We start from the raw sequence: 17,673 nt of genomic DNA on the forward strand, positions 1-17,673 counted from the left end.
ACGCCACTTACACTTCCCGCAATACTCGAGAGGCACGCATCGCTCTTCGCTGATACTACTACTCAGCTTCCCGGAACTAGCGTGCTAGTGCACCATATTACTACCGACAATCATCCGCCGGTGTCCATACCGTTACGTAGATATGCCGAACGAGAGCGGATATTAATTGACCAGCAGGTGCAAGAAATGCTTGCCGCAAGCATAATCAGGCCATCTTCTAGCCCGTGGGCAGCACCTGTTGTCCTAGTCCGTAAAAAGGACGGCAATCTCCGATTCTGTGTTGACTACCGAGAGCTGAACAAGCACACCATACCAGACTCGTACCCGCTGCCACGCATTGACGACGCTATTGACGCCGTACGAAAAGCGAGGTTCTTTTCGTCGCTAGATTTAAAAGCAGGGTATTGGCAGATCAACGTGGCTGAAGAAGATAAGTTTAAGACGGCCTTCCGAACACCATCTGGCTTGTACGAGTTTAATCGGATGCCGTTCGGTCTGCGAACTGCTCCAAGCACCTTTCAGCGTGCCATGAACACAGTGTTAGGCACACTGATAGACCGTGCCTGCGTCGTGTACCTCGATGACGTTCTAGTCATCGGGGAAACAGAAAAACAACATCTACAAAATCTCGACACGGTTCTGCAGAGGCTACACAACACCGGCTTTCGACTTAACCGCGAGAAGTGCCAGTTTGGGTTGACGACAATATCTTATCTTGGTTATCAGATATCTCATAATGGCGTACGACCCTTGCCTGAACGCATAGACGCCGTTGCCAAATACCCTGCACCAACATCTATAAAACAGCTCCAGGTATTCCTAGGAATGGCGTCATACTTGCGCAAGTTTGTACCGAGCTTTGCGTCAACTGCTGCTCCACTCACGGACTTACTGAAGAAAAACGCCCAATTTCAGTGGGGTCCTTTGCAGGATAACGCCTTCCAAACCCTCAAACACCAGCTTACACATAGCCCGGTGCTCTGCCACTTTAATGAAGATTGGATGACAGAAGTCCATACTGATGCGAGTCAGATTGGCCTGGGGGCGGTTTTACTTCAACGTGACTCGAGTGGGCGTGGGCACGTCATCTGCTACGCCAGTCGTAAACTATCGGACGCAGAACGGCATTATCATTCGAATGAACTGGAGTGTTTGGCTGTAGTATGGAGTGTGGATGAAAAGTTCCGCCACTACTTGTTTGGCCGACACTTCACGGTAGTAACAGACAACTCCGCGATTGCGTGGATGTTCCAGAAGCAGCACCTCAAGCACAAGTTTGCCCGATGGATTGTTCGGCTCCAAGACTATACGTACGACATCCGTCACCGTGCTGGAGCACAAAATCAGCTTGCGGACGCTTTATCGCGAAATCCGATCGAGGAATTCTCCACACGAAATCGAGAAACCTGGATCCTGTTTTCGCAACAGGACGTGACCAAGGCTCAGCAAGCCGATGGAAGACTCGCATCCGTTATAGACTCCATTGGCGATGCGGGACGCAATGCCAAGTTTGTCTTACGTAATGGAACGCTGTATCGGCGTCACTGGGCCGATAAAAGCACCGAGTGTCATCTCCTGGTCATTCCTGACACCTTAAGATCGAGCGTACTACGCGCCATCCATGACACTCCCGAGGGAGGCCATGTTGGCTACAGAGCCACCTTACGCAAGGCACAAGAACGTTTTTGGTGGCCGAAAATGGATAAAAGCGTGCGTTCATACGTTGCCAGTTGCGAGATTTGTCAGCAACACAAACGACGTCCTGGAGCTCGACATGGACTTCTTACGCCGATCAAGCCTCCAGAGACAATTTTCCACACGTTGGGCATAGATCACATCGGGCCTCTTCCAATGACGACAGCGGGCAATCGTTACATTATACTCGCTGTGGACTACTTGTCCAAGTTCGTAGAGGTCGCGGCCGTGCCTTCGCTTGCTGCTAGCCATGTCATCCGATTCCTGAAAGATCGCTTCGAATGGCGACACGGTCTTCCTAACAAGTTGATCTCAGACCGGTCGACCACCTTTCGCAGTCGCGAGCTCCGCACTTACCTACAACAAGCTGGAGTGGACCATCACTTCGCGTCGGCATACCATCCACAGGCGAACGGACTGACCGAAAGGTCGAACCAGACTATCCAGACTAGACTCGCACCGTACTGTAAGAATCACAAACGAGGTGAGGCCGACTGGGATGATCATCTCCAAGCAGCTGCGTACGCAGTGAACACGGCGGCACACAGCTCCACAGGAATTTGCCCCTACGAGATTGTCTATGGTCAGCTCCCGCAACTGAATGCTACGTTCGGTTTGGACACTCCCGTTAAAGTAGGGCGTTCCGCTGCACGCCAGACACTTTGTCGCGATATCCGTGTGGAGGCGCGTAGGAGGATTGTGCATGCTCAACAGGCACAAAAGCGATACTACGACCGACGCCACCGTCCCGCGCCGAAATACAGTGTAGGTGATGAGGTGTGGCTACAGCGAGGTGCGCCATCGTCTTCAAACAAACTGCACCCAAAGTACGACGGCCCTTACATTATTTCTGAGCGCTTGGGAGATAACACTTGGCGAGTACGATCCACAGCTTCTGATACGCGCAGAGACAAGAGAAAACGGAATAACTTTACGGTGCATGTGTCGCGGATGAAGAACTGCATACGGCGGCAAACGTGACATTGGTTTGTGTTTTTCTTACAGGAGTAGACCAGCTGCAGCGTGGCCGAGTGTAATGATGACAAAGCGGCGATCGTGCTCGGCGCATACCTGGAAGAGAAGGAGGACGAGGAAGAAGAGGCAGATAAAGAACAGCCGGCCTGCAGCAAAGGCGTTGTCTCTTTGTCTTATTTCTCCTCGTTACAATATATATATATATATATATATATATATATATATATATATATATATATATATATATATATATATATATATATATATATATATATATATCTGTGTTCTCCAATAAAATTTTAGTTGTTAGTGTGCGCTGTGTCCAGCTGTCTTTTGCACTTCAAATTTTTTCGCGCAACTCAGTTAAGAGGAATTACCAACTAACCCAGCAGACCGCGCTTTCAAATATTGTGTGTGTAAAATGTTTTAGAACTTTATGCACCCACTACGCAGTCGTAAAGGAACACTCGAAGTAACGTGTGTGCCTTTTGTAATGGTTGGCTGCCTTTGGACCGCGAAGTCACGTTGGTAATACCGTGTTGTGATGCCCGATGACAATTCACACTTGTATCATGCAATATTCTTGTGATATTAAATGTTGTGCAAAGAAACCTGTAAACAGGATCCGTGTATTTGTTAAGCATGACGGTTATTTGTCTTGAGTTTCCAACGAGATGAAGTTATTCATGCTTCCTTTCAAGAAGTTATTCATGTTTGAGGATTGAAATGGCCTAAAAATGTAAGCGATAAAACATGTTATTGACCTACTTAGTCCATGTCTGACTCACATTCACGTTTCTTTAAAAACAGGCATTTTCCCACAGAATATGAAGGATGCTAAGGTGACGATGATCCACAAAGGTGGAGACAAAAACACTTACACAAATTACAGGCCGATTTCAATTCTCTCGCTTTTTTCCAAAGGACTTGAAAAAATTATTCATGCTAGACTGTTGAATTTTTTCAATAAACATTCCGTTATAACTCAATCACAATTTGGTTTTAGTTCAGGCTACTCAACCGAAAGAGCCCTATTGTTTCAAAAAGAATTGATTCTCAAAAATATTGAGCCCAAAAAGTTCACACTTGGCATATTTTTAGATATGTCGAAAGTATTTGACAAAATAAACCGCAAAACTGCAGTGTTATGGAATTCATGGTGTAGCCTTAAATCTGATCGAAATCTACCTAACAGACAGACACCAGTGTGTATCTATAAACAGGGAAATTTCGTCTGTGCAAACTGTTAAAGATGGTGTTCCCCAAGGCAGCATATTGGGTCCCCTTTTGTTCATTATATTTATAAATGATATTGTACATGTTGACCCTTCAGCCCAATACGTAATTTACGTAGACGATACAAGCTTTTTTTTTTGAGGTACGAATGTTAGTCATCTAGAAAGTACTGCTAACTCAACGTTACAAAAGATATACAGCTGGACCCTTAAAAATTCTTTACTTGTTAATTGTCTCAAAACAAAAGCTGTTCTTTATCGTGCCAAATCTGCAATCAATGAAACCACTGAATCCTACAATCTCATGTTGAATAGTCGCATAATCAAATTTTCTTCCACCGCGAAGTCTTTGGGCGTTGTTTTCCATAAAAACTTGAAATGAGATTATCACACGGAATTTTTATACAGTAAGCTTTGCAAAGTCTTGGGTGTCTTGAGAAAATGTCAGGGTTTATTGCCAGTTCCCCAAAAATTTCTTATACTTATTGCGCTCTTTACATCACATCTGAGTTACTGCAACCTAATTTGGGGTAATGGAACAAAGCAATCTATTAGTAATCTTAATATATTACAAAAAAGCGCCACGATCTGTTTCTAACCTTCCTTTTAATGCCCATACTTCACAATTATTTGCTAAATACAAAATAATCAAATTGAACCTGCTCTACAAATATTCTTTGGCAGTCTCTTTTAGATTTGATACCATAAAAGGCCGTGGCTATATACGTAGTTTAGCTAACTTGCAAATAAATCTTTCAACGCGCCTAAACCAACACTCTGAATATTGACATGTGCCGAGACCGCGCACAAACTATGATTTTCAGACATTGAGTTATTGCTTGCCGAATATACTAAATAAACTAGGACTAAATATGAAAATGTTCGTAGGCTCTCTAATATTTTTATTTTAAACATGCTTTATTATTTGTGTGTAGTATTATTTTCTGTTTGATTACTTCTTTCTTTTGTTGTATAGCATGTGCGTTTTTGGTTAGTATAGATTGTTTAAATTTTTTTGTTCTGATGCAAAGCATGTTCACTGCTGGTTTGAACTGTGCTGTATTTAATTTGATTTTTCCGTTTTTGTTGCCACAGTTCCCATAGGGATATGGAGCTTTGTCAAGCTGTTTTATACAGCTTTTTTCCTCTGTTTCAGCCACTTACTGTACAACTGTACGTGGTAAATAAACTAAACTCAAACTCAAACTCATTTCCAAGCAGACGCATAACTGTGAGTTAGAGCACTTGCTTGCCTTGCAAATGCCTTGCATGATTTGGATCATCACTCAGACCCTAAAATTTTTTTTATTTGTTTCATTTCTATTCTCTCAATTTTCGGTCATGAAAAACACGATTTTTCACTCAGAGCCACCGACGCTACGCCGGAATTTCAGCGGAACGACCCTTTTACCGCTGTTGCGCTAATGATGAATTATTGGCAGAACAGAAAGTGGGGTACGTTTACAAAATACATTTTTTAGTGTCCCGTTGGTAAGAAATATTGCAAAAAGCTTCCATTCCCACGCGCACAGAACCCTATAAACACCAGTTTTAGCAGTCACGCTATAGGTCATTCCTAGTCACAATACTTGTACATGACAAGCTTGCATACCAAGCGCTTTTGACTGAACTTCATAAAAGTTGATTATCAAGTCATTTAGGTTATTCAACGCACACGCAGTTCAAGCAGTCACCAGCAAGTCAATATTTCGTTTAGACTATATATGGACGCTCCATTGGCACGCCAGAAAAAGTTTTAAATAAAACACTGTCGAAAATCTTTTTTAAAAATCAAATTGGGGTTCTTATCCTATTTATTATTGTCCAGTCGGAATTGATAAAACGAAGTCTTCACTTGCACCCTACTATGTCTCAAACCGTGTTGACCATAGGTTCAAGATAAGAGAAATAGCATGCAAGACTGACGTATTTCGAAATTATTTTCTACCAAGAGAATCAGGAAATGTAACCAACTGCCTTCTAGCCTTGCCTCGGCTATCTCAAATAATTTGTTTTATTTCATATTAGAATTGGTGTGTTGCATTTTCGGGGTGTGTTAAATTTCTATTGATGTATGTATTTGTGCTGCAGATAGTGATTGAGATGACTTTGATTATTTGATTGGCTATGTATCTTTTTTGTATTCTACTTTCGTAAACGTTTCCCCACTGTAATGCAAATCGATGCTTAGGGTAATGAAGTAAATAGATAAATAAATGAAGTGTAGAGGAATAAGAAATAAATTTAGGCACAAAGAATGTATCTCTTCAGGGAAAGTGGACTAACAGTGACATGTGCCCACCACAAAATTTTTAATATGTTGCCAAGTTACATTTTAGCAATAATTTCTTGAGAACAACTCGAGATATGAGGAGGAAAACATGAACAAGAATGTTGAGGGGATATGTACTGCCTTTGCTTTGGAGACCGTGGTGACTGCATGCACACCTTTTAACAAACAGCTATATTTCTAGCTGAATATTGATTTGTAGGGCTATGATTTATGAGGCGACACTAGCTGAACTCGTATAGATGAATAATCGGAATATCTCTATGTAAATGTATCCATATAGGGCCATGTTTAACCTTATGTGGATGCTTCTATATAAGCCATATATAGACTATTTTCATATATGGCTATGTACAGCAACACAAATATATGGGTACATAAGGAATTAGGTATGTTTTTATTTTTTTTATTTTAAGGTACCTTACAGATCCCAGGGCTGGATGCATTGAGTAAGGGGGCAATACACTTGATACATGTACATATACATATAGAGTTGACAAAAATACACGAGGAAAGGTACAATTGCAATATAATAAACAGAAAGCATTATAGACAAATCTATATGTGTAAAGATGACGCACGCATGCAAACAGTAAGCTAAAGTGTGCGTTAATTGGGCGCAAGAAAGGAGCGGTTAACAGTCACAGCTGCAACACTCTTAAAACAAGTTCATGTTTTACAAAGTAAAAGCTAATACCATGCGTAATAAAGAAGAAAAAACGATACATTTCATAGTGGCAATACAGCGGAGTGAGCTTCCTGCGCGAGGAGAAAAAGGCCGGTAGGCGGGATAACTGCCAGTCATAAATAGCTCATCTGAGGTAGCATACGAGAGATTTGCTTTGATGATGGTGTAGGGTTAAAAAGTTCCCAAAATTCATCCTTGTGCTACGGAAAGGCATCTACTCGGTGAATTTTGTGAAGTGGATCGATAACATATGACGCAATGTTTCATGATTTGTCTCGGCAGCAATGTAATCAGGCAAACTATTCTAGAGAATAACGGCACGTGGGAGTGCCGACTTCTTGAACGCGTTTGTAGAGCCATATATACGGGAATAGCTGAGATGATTGTGTAATCGACGTGAGGTGAGATATGATTTGTGCAGACCAGTAACGGTGATTCGGGAGGAGTGGGTGATTTTATGAAATTAAGAAGTCAAGGCAATGTCACGACGGATGTTCAAGAGTAGAAGTGAATGTTGGCGTCTATATACGGTATACTTGAATGGGCACTGTAGTTATTGGCGATGAAGTGGTTTGCCCTATTCTGAATTTTTTCCAATGTGTCAATTAGGTATTTTGATGGGGAGACCAGATCGAACAGGCATATTCTAGTTGAGGGCGAACCAGGGTTAAGTATGATGATTTGAAAATGCTTGAAGCTGCAACTTTCAAATTACATCTTGAGAAAACAAGTGACCTGGAGATGTAGGCAGAGATTGCTTTAATGTGGTCGAACCACGATAGAGTAGGTGTAAGTATAATGCCCAAGTACCAATATTGAATTGCAATGGAGATAATCAACTCATTAATGCTATATGAAAATTCGGATCTGCTAGGTTTACGTGTGAATGACATTACTTTGCATTTTGAGACATTTAGAATCATGAGCCATGTACTACAACAACCAATAATTACATCGAGGTTCATTTTGAAGCGACAGGTGATCAATATAGCTTTTGATTGAACGGTAATTAATGCAGTCATCGGCGAATACCCTGATGCAAGAAGAGACATGTTGCGAAAGATCATTTATGAATATGAGGAAAAGTAATAATGCCAGTACGCTGCCTTGTGGTATACCTAAAGATACATAGGTTATAGAAAAGAAAAATTGTTGACTGTTGTGTACTGCTGCCGATTAGATAGAAAATTTTGAAGCCATGATAGTGTACGGGAGTCTAACTTTAAGGGGGATAGTTTCAATATCAGGCGACAGTTTGCAAGCTGGTCAAAATCTTCCGAATAATCCAGGAACACGCAGTCAGTTTGATAATTATTGTCCATATTTACATGAAGATCTGTGGTTAGTTTGAACAGCTGAGCCTCACATGAAAAACCCTTTCGGAAACCGTGTTAATTTTTGAAAAACAAATTATTGGTTTCTAAATGTCTGTAATTATGCGAAGCAATGATGTGTTCTAGCATTTTACAACAAATGCATGTACGCGAAATAGGGCGGTAACTTTCGCATTAGGTTTTATTTCCAGTTTTGAATATTGGTATTACATTTGCCAAGTTCTAGTCAGACAGTATTTTGCTAGTTTCTAGAGACTGCCGGAATATGTAGAGTAGAATTTTGCTTGAGACCATTACTGCACTTTTAGCACCTTCGAACTGATTTGATCTACACCGCATGACGCGGATAACTTAAGATTTTTTATGGCTATAACTATGCCATCTAGCTCAACGTCTATTGGTTCCATGAATTGGTAGTCAAGCTCGGCTACGTAGGGTATGTTTGTAGTGTTCTCTTTCGTGAAGACAGAAGCGAAAAATGAATTAAGTGTACGTTAGGTTCTATAAGGCCTATGTATGGCTCCTGCAGGAATTGGGCGAATCAGGTTAATAAGGCCGATATATGAGAATTCCATATAATGCCTGATATACCCAATTCCTGCTGTAGCCATATAGGGAGAATTCTATATAGGTCCTCATATAGGATTTTCGTAAGCGTAAAAATTGTGCTCGCGAATGGTAAAAACATGGCAGTGTGCCCTGATCACATCGACTTTTTAATGCTAGCACATCTCTACGAAACATCCACGAAAGCTTTACTTACATTCTTCAGCATGATATGGCATTCGGTACAATGCCAAAACAGTGGGAAAATGCTACAGTGGATCTATTTTTAAAAGAGGGTAAGACCCCAACTACTGCGAGCAGCTGCAGACCGATCGCTCTCACCAGCTGGCTAGCGAAATCGTAAGAAAGCATTGTAAACTGCAGGCTGTCTTTTTTCCTTCATTCAACAAACTTGATAGATATTTATCAATGCTGATATAAGAAATGCTGTTCAACCACTGGCCATTTCATTTGACTGGAGCATGAAATACGAAAAGCATTTCAATACAAGCAGTACTGTCTCGCTGTTTACTTCGACTTAGGGAAGGCGTTTGACACCATGTAGAGATACAGAATTCTGCAAGACCTCGCTAATTCAGGAATTCGTGGTAAATTCCTGAACTGCCTATCGGATTTCATCACCGACAGAATATTTTAGGTGCGTATGGGCACTGTGCTTTCGCGCACGTTCCTCCAGGGAAGTAGAGTACCACAGGGTTCGCAGTACAACATTATTCAGTGCAAAAATGAATTCCAATTATAAGGTCATACCACACACAGTTGCTATATGTTGACGACATTTAAATCGCTTACCATGGCTCAAATCTAACAACCTGCGAGAGGCTACTCCAACTTACTATTATCAAATTAACGCATTCTGCTGACATACGTGGTTTACGATTCTCAACACAAAATACTGTCTCTCTCCAACTTACAATGAAAAGAAGACTACGCCCTGACCCAGTTCTCACGTTAAACAATATTTCAGTGACGATAAAGAACGAACACAATTTTTTTCTAGGCATCGCATTCGACAGCAAACTCAGCTTTCTGACTTGTATAAATACTTTAAAAATCATGGTAACTAAAGCCCTTAATATAATAAAGATATTGTCCCACAAGCACTAGAGTTCTGACCGACTATGCCTACTCAAGGTTAATCACTCTGTTGCACGCTGTATTTTTGATTACGGGTGTGTTGTTCGCGGCTCGGCAAGGGAGTCTTACATCTGGCGTATTGACCCGGTACAAAATGTCGGCCTACGTTTATCCACTGGCGGCTATAGAACTTCTCCCGTTCGGAGTTTATACGTGGATTGTAATGAACCTCAATTATACCAGCGTCGGGTACTTTTAACGCTCTCCTATCTAGAATCAGATTACTGCCTCAACATATTTCTCATGACCTTGAAACAATATTTTATTCACACTTATACGACTCTATCAAGCCACACTCCATCAAACCACTTATTTTACGTTCTGAAGAACAGTACAGGGCATACGATATTTCCAATGACGTTATCAATATCGCCCGAAAACCACCAAGACTGCCTCCGAGGTCTGACCTGACTTAACGTTGTGATCTCTCATAACCCACTTGAAAAAAAACACCGCCCTAGACCACGTAATCCAGGAATTTCGCATACTTCTGGATAAATACAAAGGCTATACCAAAGTTTATACGGATGGCTAAAAAAACTGAAAACCACGTAGGCATTAGAATTATGATGGGGGAAAGCGGTATCAGTAATAGAGTTCCTCAACTCATGTTCATTTTCAAAGCCGAAATTTACGCCCTATGAGAAGCAGTGCAAAAAATCATCACTGGCAAATACAAATAAATGGTCATATACATTGATTCATTAAGTTATCTGAAAACGATACATCTAAAATCTTACTGTGAACCGCTACTTGGTGATATTCTAAAGATGATTGTATTAAACAGTGACAGCACGACCGCTCGTTTTTGCGGGGTGTCAAGTAGGGATACCAGGCAATGAAAAGGCAGGTGAATGCGCCTCCCTTGCAGAGCAAAAAGGTCATTAAAGAAATCAATAATCCCTTCAAAGACAGCCAGCGAAGTATCCGTCCAGCTTTGTCATCGAAATCGCAGCCACACTGGGACTCCTGCACAAACAGTAAGCTGCACCTGGTGAAGCCCATAGTAGGTGAATGAAAACGTGCCGTCATCAACGTTTCATTGAAGTCATTCTATGCAGACTTAGAAGTGGGCACGCCCACCTCGCACAGAACTTTTTGCTTAGAAAAGAAGGCATGCCACAATGTGAAACATGTCTACAGCCATTAACGGTCACACGTATTCTCATTACGTGTCCATACACTGAAACACAAAGAAATACTTCAGTGAACTATACAAACATCACATACCTATGCACCCGAGTCTAATTATAGGAGATGATGTACTTGTTTCCTTGTAAAATGTTATAAATTTCTTAAAACACAGCGGATTCGGACATAAATGTTGGAATTACTTGCAACGTTATGCTTATCACGAAACAACTTATGTTTGGCACAGCTTAGCCTAAGTTACTCTTGCGCCACTAAACCCAATTTAACTAACTAGCTTGTAATAAGCCAAATCGCTATTCTCTGTAACAAAATTATTTTGTTTCTAATCTCTTTCGGATATGTGTGATCATGACTTGAACTATTTTCAGACAGACATCTTGTGTGATCATGACTTGTACATTTTTTGGTGCAAAAATTTTCAGCTTTCACTTGTTGCCATGTAACTGGTCTTCTTGGCCTTAGTCAAGCTGTTTCGTTACAACTTTTAGCCCAGAAGAACATGCAGAATGTAATGTTTTCGTTTTATTGTGGAAAATATTGAAAGAGAAATAAAGAAAGAAAGAAAGAAAGAAAGAAAGAAAAAAGAAAAAAAGAAAGAAAGAGAAAGAAGGAAAGAAGGAAAGAAAGAAAGAAAGAAATAAAGGAAGAAAGAAAGAAAGAAAGAAAGGAAGAAAGAAAGAATTAAAGAAAGAAAGAAAGAAAGAAAGAAAGAAAGAAAGAAAGAAAGAAAGAAAGAAAGAAAGAAAGAAAGAAAGAAAGAAAGAAAGAAAGAAAGAAAGAAAGAAAGAAGGGCTGACCATGTTGCACATTTGCCGACGAAGAGTGGGTTTATATTAGCCTCTTTCCTCAAAAAGTAAGTAGTTGTAAGTGAATGCCCATGGTGACTATGTGTGTTTTTTTCTCTGTGTGGTTGTTCATTCAGCGCAACATAGACCATTTATTTGAAACATATCAATGACTAGTACGACAGGTGACGAAAATCTAAAACATTGCGATAGCCTATGTTATAACTACTCGTAGTACGGGTGATATATTAATGAAAGAGCTCAAGCGTGTGCTACCTAATCGAGGTCGGTAATATATCTCACGGCTTTCTTTTGTTGTACAAGTAGTCTGTTAAGGTTAGATTTCGATGTGCCCCAACCAAATGGCAATAATATGTGCGTATAAAACACAGAATAATAGAGGGTTAGCCTAAAGTGGGTAGGGAAATCAAAACACCTGGAAAAAAATGAACATCTATGTGCAATCACGTTTTGATGTGACTGGTGTGACTTGTCCACTTGATGGGCGTGTGCAATACTACAACAAATGACTTAAAAGAATTTGTTATGTCTATTTGATTTTCGCTAAGCACTAGACGGTTTGTTGGGGCAACTACAATATTGTCACGTGCTCGATCAAGAAAGACAATGGCAGTCGTGCATGTGCCATGAAGGACTATGAAATGGATGAAAAAGAAGAACTCTCTGGCGCGTTTTATTAAAAAAAGAATTCCTCAACTGAATTATTATTTGCATAAAGTTGGTCTAAAGGCGTCACCTTTATGTCGGACTTGCCAAAAAATGGAAACGATAGATCACTTCTTTTTGTTCTGTCGCCGGTATTCTCATCAGCGGAAAAGATACCTGGTAGCTCCACTTGAAAAATTGGGATTAGAATTAAATGTGGCAGTAATTTTGTCGTTTGGCAGCATTAAATTCGGTTATAGCCACAGGGACGTCTGCTCTGCGGTATTTGAATACATAATTGAAACAAAGCGATTGCCATGTTAATCTGCCTATATATGTATGTATATGTGTGTGTGTGTGTATGTATATATATATATATATATATATATATATATATATATATAGATATATATATATATATATATATATAAATTTTATGCAATGTTTTTTGTGCATGCAAACTTTTGTTATGTGGGGATGTTGAGTTGAACCCTGGGCCGAGCACTGAAGCCTTATTGACTAAACTGCTGGAAGGCCAAAATAAGTTGGTCACAGAGATGGCTACTTTGAGGGATCAGCAGTCCAACATGGAAAAAATGATTTCAGACCTTAACAAGCGTTTTCTCGAATTTGGAATGCATATCGATCGAATAGACGGCCTAGAACAGGCGGTCAAATCGCTACAAGCGAAAGTAGCTGACATTGATGATAGGAGCAGGCGTTCAAACCTGGTTTTGTTTGGCATTCAGGAGGGCAGCACTGAAACTGAGACAACTCTTCGCGCTGAGGTGATTGAAAACCTTTTTTGGGACAAGCTAAACGTAAGATGCAGCTCTGTTGTAAGAATCCACCGCATTGGAAAGCCGGGTAAAATGAGGCCAGTAATTGTATCCTTTCAAAATTATAACGAAAAGCAGGATGTTCTTAAAAATGCACGAAAGTTAAAGGGAACAAAAATTTACATTCAGAATGACTATTCGGTGGATACTCTAAGGAAACGCAAGCTTTTATGGCAAAGTGCAAAAGAGGAAAAAAAACAAGGCAAGAAAGTGATTCTTCTGCATGATAAGCTGCGAATAGATAACGAACTTTACGTATGGGATGATGTCACACATTCGAGGGTTGAACTGGTTACTCGGCGAAAAGTTTCCTCCAGGGATTGACAGATACCTTCTCGCCTTGAGGAACTGCGCCTCTTAAATATCAATGCGCGTAGCATTGTGAACAAAAGTGATATTCTTGAAGCTTTGATCTTGGGATACAGCCCTCATGTTGTTGTGATCACTGAAACTTGGCTCCGAAGTGAAGTTCACGACAACAGTATATTTCCGCCTTCGTACCAAGTATTTCGTCGAGATAGAAGTTCAAAAGGAGGTGGCGTTGCCGTCCTGATTAAACAAAACATTTCAGCAGCACTTTCAAAACAAATCAATAACCATGAAACTATTACCTTGAAATTGTCATGCTGGGGCTTTTCCTTAGTACTAGTAGCCATTTATCGCCGTCCCGATGCTCCACCGGAGTTTTTGCAGGATTTATGTGATCACGTCTTGGGTTTTAGACAACAAAAAATAATTATTGCTGGTGACTTCAACCTTCCTGGTGTAAATTGGGAGAACCCGTTTGCTTCTAATGAACCCAGTGCTCATGTTCACAGTGTACTGGACTTATTGATGTGCTGTAATTTGGAACAGGTGGTTAGACAACCTACTCGTGTTCAGGGTAGTTCCTCTTCTATATTAGATCTTGTTTTTTTGAGCCGATGCATGACCGACTTTTCTGTGACAATTGAACCTGGTCTTTCAGACCACTATATGGTGAAGTGCGTATGCCCCTTCTTGACAAAGAAAAGTGCTCCTTCTAAAACTGTCGCAGTCAAAGATTACCTTCATGCAGCGGATGAAAGCGTCCTAGACTTTCTTGACATAAACTTGAGCAATTTTGGTGGGTCTGATGTTTCTGAGCTATGGGAGACATTTAAAAGGTTATGTCTATACTGCATAGATCATTTTGTGCCAAATAAAATGAAAAGGATCGCGAAAAAAAATCCGTGGATCACCCGTGACATCTTGCATCAAAAAAGGAAACTAAAACGATTACGACGTCACCGCGCATCTCAGACAACTATTCACACAAACCAGACACTTTTAAACCAGTCTATCCGATGTGCTAAGCAATTTTATTTTCAACACACTCTTCCAGACTTCATACGGACGGCTCCTGATAAATTCTGGTCGCAATTATCCCGCAAGAAAGAAGGTACTCTTCAAATAATTCACAATGATACAATCGTTGTAGATGAAACAAGCATAGCGACACATTTCAATGAGTACTTTCAAAGCGTTTTCCAAAAAGATTGCGACAGCGCACGGGCTTCTGCTACCTCTCCTTATCTCGACGCAGACATCGTGTCCTTATCTGGAGTTGTATCTATGCTTCTGAATTTAAAGACTAAAGCTTCGCCTGGTCCCGATAACATTCACAACGCATTTCTGCGTCGATACGCTGAGATGGTTGCTAAATTCCTTGTGATCATTTTCCGCGCCTCCCTGTCTTCTTCTTCTGTTCCGATAGATTGGAAAATAGCGCGAATTGTACCAATACTCAAATCAGGAGATAAATTATTGATTACAAATTATCGCCCTATATCTATTACCTGTTCTTGTTGTAAGCTTCTCGAGCACGTCATAGCTAACTACATCACTAATTTTCTTAATGAGAACAATATATTAACCCCATTTCAACATGGGTTCAGAAAAGGTTTGTCCACTGTTACTCAACTGGTCACAGTCATACATACTTTCGCATCTATTCTTGATAAATCCGGGCAAATTGATGTTATTTTCTTAGACTTTAGGAAGGCTTTTGATCTAGTTCCCCACAATAAATTGATTTTCAAACTTAAAAATATTGGCCTTCCAGAGTTTATTGTAAATTGGGTATCCGCGTACTTGTCAAATCGAACACAATTTGTTGATATAAATGGTCACTGCTCATCTAAACTTCAGGTTACATCAGGAGTTCCTCAGGGAAGTGTTTTAGGGCCCCTACTTTTTTTAATCTATATAAATGATATTGTTGAAGTTGTCCCTGAATATGTCGGAATAAGGCTATTTGCCGATGATTGCGTGCTGTACAAGGAAATTGTTACCATGAATGATCAACAGCTTTTAAATACCTGCCTTGATAACGTTTACCAGTGGTGTAAGCAATGGGATATGAAGCTAAACTCAGACAAAACAGTGTACATGAACATCACTAGAAAGAAAAACTTCTTTTCTTTTCCATATGCGCTACAAACTCACGTACTCAGGGAGGTCAGTGTGTATAAGTACCTTGGCGTAACGATAACCAAAAATCTAAGTTGGAATATGCATGTATCGAACATTTGCGCATCCGCCTTCCGTAAGCTATGCTTTCTCAAGTACAAACTTCGTTTTGCCCCGTCATCAGTGAAGCTGTTAGCCTATAATACCATCATTAGACCTTCTCTCGAGTATGCGTGCGTCATTTGGGACCCATACACTAGGAAAAACATCCATGCCATAGAAATGATTCAACGTAAATGCATCAGGTTTATATTTTCTAAGTACCGCATGACAGACTCCCCTACAGCTATCATGAAAGAAAATAATATACAAGAACTTCAACTTCGTCGCAAAATTCTGAGATTAAAATTTCTTTTTCAGTTAAAACACAAACATTTCGCACTAGATGCCTCTACGTTTATACAACCACTGACGTCACGAGAAACTAGAAATCGCCATGCTGCGTCAATAACACCATTCCAGACACGTACCAATACATTTAAGTTCTCTTTTTTTCCCAGGACCATTGTAGACTGGAACGCCCTGCCGTTTGAGTCGTTACAGAACATTGAACACTTTGATTTTATCACTTCATAACATTAAGCCCCAAAATGCTCCTATCGCTGCGCCATATGTTATTGCGAATATGTATTGGTGTGTATAGTTTTGTGTAAATTTACTTAATTTGGTCACGAATTGTTACTAATTTATGTGGTGAAAATTGCTGTTGAATATTAATTGTCATGCGTACATTTATTAATTTTGTGTGCCTTGACTGCTGATTGCTTGTGATTTTTTTTTTCTTTTCTTTTTTTTTTCCACTCCTGCATGGGCTCTGAAGAGAGCCTGCAGTATTCTGTAAATATAAATATAATATAATAATATATATATATATATAGACCCACCATTACCTCTGTCTCAAATCGCATCTGATGGCCTGCATCGCTCCCTGCTCAGATATACTCCTTTTTCGATTTTCGGCTTTCCTTTCTATATTTTTTTAGCCCAAAATTACGTTTTCTTTGAAAAACCATTAGCCTTTTAGTTAAGATCCTGCCGCCCGGTTCTTGGCCGATCCCCCTTTGTGGGTGTGCGCCAGAGTGTCAAGGATCATCATCATCATCATCATCATCATCATCAGACCGACCGGTAGTCTGGCGCAGCGTTCCACCTAGCTGGCTTGTGTGGCGGTTGTTCTTGCCGTTCCTGTCCTAGTCCGTTCCTGCAGTAGCTGGTCCCGTCGGACTCTTTCGGATGGTGGTTTGGCTGAGCCTTGGGTGAATTCGACCTGTTGAAACTAGCTGACGTTGCATATTACTTCTTTAAGCAATCCAATCAGTGCTAATGTCTACTTTGAATCCTGGCCAAGGGCACAGCCCTTGGTCAGCTTCCCTGCCTAATGATGAATTGTCATTAGAATATTTTTCCCCAGTGGTATTGGCAGCATCCCTGTTGTGCTGGTGCCCTCAAGCGGTGGATTTATTTGGCTCAAAAACCCGAAGACGATCCAGGTGGAGTTGCAGACCCAGACGCCGTACTTCCAGCTGGTAAGCGATGTTCGTCAGTTCGGGAAAGGTGGTTTCGTATACAGATCCTCAGATCCTTCATGCGTTTCTGACATCCTAAAATGCAAGACATTTTCTTCGGTCCCGGTGAGTGCGTTTATCCCGCCTCATTTAGCGTGAACTAAGGGAGTTGTACGCGGAGTAGACTCTAGATTAACGTCCACTGAGACTGGAAAAGCTTTCTGATGCTGGGGTCATAGCTGTGTACCGATGCTACCGATTAGTTAACGGTGAGAAATTCCCCACTGAGTCGGTTATTGCTACCTTTTCCGACAC

General features: G+C 40.7%; 1 protein-coding gene and 2 long non-coding RNA genes across 7 annotated transcripts in view; 2 read left to right on the top strand and 1 right to left on the bottom strand.

The window, feature by feature from the left end:
* LOC142783848 (uncharacterized) overlaps positions 1 to 2,831 on the top strand; it is a 156,416-nt gene extending 153,585 nt beyond the window's left edge. The window contains exon 3 of the long non-coding RNA XR_012888517.1: positions 2,701 to 2,831. This is a non-coding gene — a long non-coding RNA (uncharacterized LOC142783848). The remainder of the gene's footprint in view (positions 1 to 2,700) is intronic.
* The window catches only part of LOC119166787 (chymotrypsinogen B), a 1,014,345-nt gene that overhangs the window by 869,948 nt on the left and 126,724 nt on the right, over positions 1 to 17,673 (bottom strand). The window lies entirely within an intron of this gene.
* The window catches only part of LOC142783846 (uncharacterized), a 577,947-nt gene that overhangs the window by 298,834 nt on the left and 261,440 nt on the right, over positions 1 to 17,673 (top strand). The gene's annotated exons all lie outside the window — the stretch shown is intronic.

This window comes from Rhipicephalus microplus, unplaced genomic scaffold (assembly GCF_043290135.1).
Source record: "Rhipicephalus microplus isolate Deutch F79 unplaced genomic scaffold, USDA_Rmic scaffold_12, whole genome shotgun sequence".
Classification (NCBI taxonomy): Eukaryota; Metazoa; Arthropoda; class Arachnida; order Ixodida; family Ixodidae; genus Rhipicephalus; species Rhipicephalus microplus.